This window comes from Mizuhopecten yessoensis, unplaced genomic scaffold (genome assembly GCF_002113885.1).
Source record: "Mizuhopecten yessoensis strain PY_sf001 unplaced genomic scaffold, ASM211388v2 scaffold10685, whole genome shotgun sequence".
In the NCBI taxonomy this organism is placed as follows: domain Eukaryota; kingdom Metazoa; phylum Mollusca; class Bivalvia; order Pectinida; family Pectinidae; genus Mizuhopecten; species Mizuhopecten yessoensis.
The window spans coordinates 400,922-406,921 of record NW_018408670.1 but is presented as its reverse complement, the minus strand read 5'-3'; positions in this window follow the sequence as shown (position 1 = coordinate 406,921).

The following is a 6,000-nucleotide window of genomic DNA, read 5'->3' as shown; positions in this document are numbered from 1 at the left end:
GATGACTATGGTGTCAAGTGTGTTATGCTGTCTAAGTTTCTAATCAAACGAGGAATGACAGTTGAGACAATGAGGGGAGACAACCGCACACACACCAAACAAATCGGTGAGGTTTTTACCACCGATCATTTATCACCGAGACAGCTCACACAAGGGGCACTATTTTCTGTCAGGTAATCTCACACCTCGTTCTGTAATATCCAGACACCTCGCCATTCACGGAAATGAACCAATCAACGCCTTTAAGACTCCTGCATTAAGAGGTGAAATGTCATTAACGTAATATGAAGAATGAAGATTTAATGACTCGGCCACAATAGACGGGGATCTTAAACTCCAATATACTACACTATGATGATGCAGTTTATATAAATCGATTATTTAAATAATTTGAAAATGATGTTATCAGGAGAAGGTTGATGACAAGGGACTGTCCGATTGGCATTGTTGACCTGTTGATGTTGGCAGCACCTGGTCAAGGTTCCCAGGACTTGTTTAGTTCTTAACGGGTCAGGAAGCGCAAGCGAAAGAGAACAAATGTTCAACAGCTTTAAAACATTTATTTTGTTAGATTTGCTATTCTTCAATTATATATATCTACACATCTACAATGTGTCAATGTTTTATCAGTATCCCCTATATTAATGATGAGTATTTGGAGAATACCACACATACTAGTTCACTTTTCAAGTCAACCATTCATTTGAAAATGAGGACAAATAAAATGTTCATCGGGAAAGTAAACTATCATTTTATCCTAGATGATATAAGTATACTCAAAGACAAACTGACTGAAATACAAAAGTGATACTGAGTAATGATAGTAAGTATATCAGTGATGAGGAGTGCAGTACAGTATACTTCTGGAATGTAATAGTGAAATATGGCAGGGGCGACAGTTACAGTACAGTACTTCCGGTCTGTGAAAATGTGAGATGACAGGGACGACAGTTACAGTACATTACTTCCGGTCTGTGAAAAGTGTGAGATGACAGAGGCGACAGTTACAGTACAGTACTTCCTGTCTGTGAAAAGTGTGAGATGACAGGGGCGACAGTTACAGTACAGTATTTCCGGACTGTGAAAGTGTGAGATGACAGCGACAACAGTTACAGTACAGTACTTCCGAATGTGAAAGTGTGAGATGACAGCGGCAACAGTTACAGTACAGTACTTCCGGTCTGTGAAAGTGTGAGATGACAGGCGACAGTTACAGTACAGGTCTTTCGGTCTGTCATAATGAAATATGACAGTGGCGACAGGTGTAGGATAGTACTTCGGGTCTGCGGTAGTGAAATATGACAGTGACGACAGTTGTAGTACAGTTTTTCCGCTCTTTGACAGTGTGAGATGACAGTGGCGACAGTTATAGTACAGTACTTCCGGTCTGGATAGTGTGAGATGACGTTGACGGCAGGTTTATACGTTTGTTCAGATATGTGATAGCATAGAATTTCTTTGTCTATTGGTGTTGTAAGAAAAAAAACCCGGTATGTGATGGCCCATGATACCGTTGCCGACAAAGTACAGTACAAGACATGTGTGTAAAATACAACCGGTTTGTGACAATGTTAAATGTCATTGATAACAGAGCGTATATTAACACTTCCGGTCTGTGTTTTTATGTATTTTAGTGCAACTCTTGAGTATTATTTAATTGACTACAGAGTGCAGTACAATACTTCGTATATGTGATAATGTTGGATGTCAATGACAACAGGTGGAGTAAATATTTCCGGTCAGTGATGGTGCAGTCTCAAATATTCAAAGACCTGTTTCATTCCGGAAGTATTCATATGGTATTACATTTATAGAGATGAAAGAGATGAAAGAGAAAAACAAACATTCCCTGCTTTAGGAGTAAGACGGGAAAAGTTCATCCCTCAGGGTAACGTTTTAAATGTCTTGCAGTATGCCAAGCCCTTGATTGAGATCTTTCCGTCTTGCCGAAAAGTGTTGAAAGATTTTATTTATTTAACACTAACGTGATAGAAATTGTGATTGTTGAGAAAAGAACGGACACGATTTGTTATTTTGTGAAAGACTGGGTATTTAGGAAGCTGATTTTTACGGGTAACCAGGATGTTTGTGGTGAGACTTGGTACCACCGTAACTCATCCTCACCTACGTCATAAATTACTACACGCGAAGTTCATAGGCGACGATGAGGGCGTAATGGGCCCCGGATAGAGTGAGTAATCCGACGTATAACAATGGGGAAGTTTCTCTGATCTGTGATCAAAAGTGTCCTATCACCAATACTTGAACATCAAAGTTACTAACAGGGTTATTTAGAGCAGGGATCAGCGTTTAATGCGGCCAAACAGGCATTTTGTGTTTACATTCGGAACGTTTCTAGGTTTCACATCTTTGGTTGTTGAAGATTCTCGGTAATATACGAGTTGGATTGAAATGACAGAGAAAATAGAACTTGACCCGTCCTATTGAGGTTGATTTTCGATCTTGTATTTATGTTTGTACAAGGTTATACTGGTGATGTGTTGTGTCTCTTGAGTACAGATAATAAATTACGTGTATCTGCCATCAAGGGGGTCTATATAGGCGAACAACACTGACAAAGCCCTTTGATGCATGAATGACATAATGACATACACAAAACCCCAAGAAAACATAAGGACTTCAGCCGGACTTTTCCTGACAAGTGAACTACCCCCACGGGTGTCAAACCTGCCCTTAACTAAGGAACCAGTTCGCAAAGGGGCGGATTGTCAGTTGAGTGCAGTGTCTATATAGTAGTGGGAGGCGCTAACATCGGTAACATGCTATTGTTTATGCGCACCCACTCAGACCTTTCTCTATCTTCGGGCTGCAGCAATATGCATACCTCACGATACGATACGTATCACGATACAAAAATCTGCTCAAATGGTCAACTTCATAATGATGAGTGCAGGAGTTTTGTAATGACTTCAATAGTAATTACTATCAAAATATATTTCTGTATAGTTTCTGGTTCGTTTGGGTATGACCGAGCAGCTGCTTCATCTTTACTAAAGGATTAAAAAATAAATAAGAACACTTTTTAGATATTGATAAAGAATATATTGATAATTTAAGTACTGTTAGTGTACCACGATACAGGCAAACGACCCGATTCGATACGATACACAAGAAAGTATCGTGATACGATATGATACGATATTTCGTTGCAGCCCTACTCTATCCCTACCGTGAGCCGCGCTGAAACCATAGCTGGGGCTGTGGTGGGACCTTAACAGGGGTCGTGTTTGGACCATGAATGGAGCGTTGCTTGGACCTTGATATTGGCTGTGCTGGGAGGTTGTGCTTGGACTGTAACTATAGGGTGTGCAGGGACCGTGACCGACCGAGATTGTGCTGGGACCGTGACCGGACGTGCTTGTGCTGGGACCGTGACTGGACGAGTTTGTGCGGGATTGTGCTTGGACTGTGAATGACACTGTACAGGGACAATGACCCGGGTTGCACTGGGACTGTATCGTGGGCTGTGCTGGTACGACAACAGGGGATGTGCTGGGACCGTGTTGGGACAATCAAGGGGGCTGTCCCGTGAGCGTGACTGGGGTACCGGTTGTGCTGAGGCTATAACGGGGCTGTCACGGACCGCTACCTAGTTTGTGGTGGGAGTCGGCTGAATGATTAGCTCAGATACTGAATCATTGTTCCATCAGGCGTCTTAATGAATTGTCAATATTTTATAAGGTGTATTTCCAACAGTACTCTAATAATTAAACTGATATGTCAATTCCTACATTGATCTTATCTTTGACACTTGGGATGGGTACTTTCAATGCTTTCCGATATCGTAATCATTCACCCTAAACTGTCAGGTTTTTGTTGATGCAATTTAATATAATTTTACTATACGGATCATTTTATGAAATTTTATTTATTAATCTCTACGAGGTAATTACCGTAACCGAACGATCAATAAGTTGTTAAAGTGTGACAACATTCTGTTTAACCATGGTACGTGGGTTATATATACCAAACTTGAGTGCACTTTACATAAGTCACGAAGCAGTTATGCAAATACCGTACCCCAACTCCTCCTCCACCTCCTCCTCCTCCTCCACCTCCTCCTCCTCCTTCTCCTCCTCCTCAAAACAGTTTACCAATCCACGAAGCGGTTTAAGCAAACACGTGCATATTTTGTTCGATGCATACCGTTTAACCACAAAACTTTCTCTGCCAATCCTTATAATAAATCTAAAAAAACCCAAATACTTTTTAAGTAGTTTTGTAACAAAAAAGTGACTGTTGACTGAGCTCGAGTGAGATTGTTCTCGTGGTTACAGTTGACATGATACCAGTGAACGTGTTGTCGTGGTGACTGTCGACATGATACCAGTGAACATGTTGTCATGGTGACTGTTGACATGATACTAGTGAACATGTTGTCGTGGTGACCGTTGACATGATACCAACTGTTGACTGAGCTCGAGTGAGATTGTTGTCGTGGTTACAGTTGACATGATACCAGTTAACGTGTTGTCGTGGTGACTGTTGACAGGATACAAGTGAACATGTTGTCGTGGCGACTGTTGACATGATACAAGTGAGCGTGTTGTCGTGGTGACTGTTGACAGGATACCAGTGAACATGTTGTCATGGTGACTGTTGACATGACACAAGTGAACATGTTGTCGTGGTGACTGTTGACATGATACCAGTGAACATGTTGTCGCGGTGACTGTTGACATGATACCAGTGAACATGTTGTCATGGTGACTGTTGACATGATACCAGTGAACATGTTGTCGTGGTGACTGTTGACATGATACAAGTGAGCGTGTTGTCGTGGTGACCGTTGACATGATACCAGTGAACATGTTGTTGTGGTGACTGTTGCCATGATACAAGTGAGCGTGTTGTCGTCGTGACCGTTGACATGATACAAGTGAGCGTGTTGTCGTGGTGACTGTTGACATGATACAAGTGAGCGTGTTGTCGTGGTGACTGTTGACATGATACAAGTGAACGTGTTGTCGTGGTGACCGTTGACATGATACAAGTGAGCGTGTTGTCGTGGTGACTGTTGACATGATACAAGTGAGCGTGTTGTCGTGGTGACTGTTGACATGATACAAGTGAACGTGTTGTCGTGGTGACCGTTGACATGATACAAGTGAGCGTGTTGTCGTGGTGACTGTTGACATGATACAAGTGAGCGTGTTGTCGTGGTGACTGTTGACATGATACAAGTGAACGTGTTGTCGTGGTGACTGTTGACATGATACAAGTGAACATGTTGTCGTGGTGACTGTTGACATGATACAAGTGAACATGTTGTCGTGGTGACTGTTGACATGATACCAGTGAACATGTTGTCGTGGTGACTGTTGACATGATACAAGTGAACGTGTTGTCGTGGTGACTGTTGACATGATACCAGTGAACATGTTGTCGTGGTGACTGTTGACATGATACAAGTGAACGTGTTGTCGTGGTGACTGTTGACATGATACCAGTGAACATGTTGTCGTGGTGACTGTTGACATGATACAAGTGAACGTGTTGTCGTGGTGACTGTTGACATGATACCAGTGAACATGTTGTCGTGGTGACTGTTGACATGATACAAGTGAACGTGTTGTCGTGGTGACTGTTGACATGATACCAGTGAACATGTTGTCGTGGTGACTGTTGACATGATACAAGTGAACGTGTTGTCGTGGTGACTGTTGACATGATACCAGTGAACATGTTGTCGTGGTGACTGTTGACATGATACAAGTGAACGTGTTGTCGTGGTGACTGTTGACATGATACCAGTGAACATGTTGTCGTGGTGACTGTTGACATGATACAAGTGAACGTGTTGTCGTGGTGACTGTTGACATGATACCAGTGAACATGTTGTCGTGGTGACTGTTGACATGATACAAGTGAACGTGTTGTCGTGGTGACTGTTGACATGATACCAGTGAACATGTTGTCGTGGTGACTGTTGACATGATACAAGTGAACGTGTTGTCGTGGTGACTGTTGACATGATAC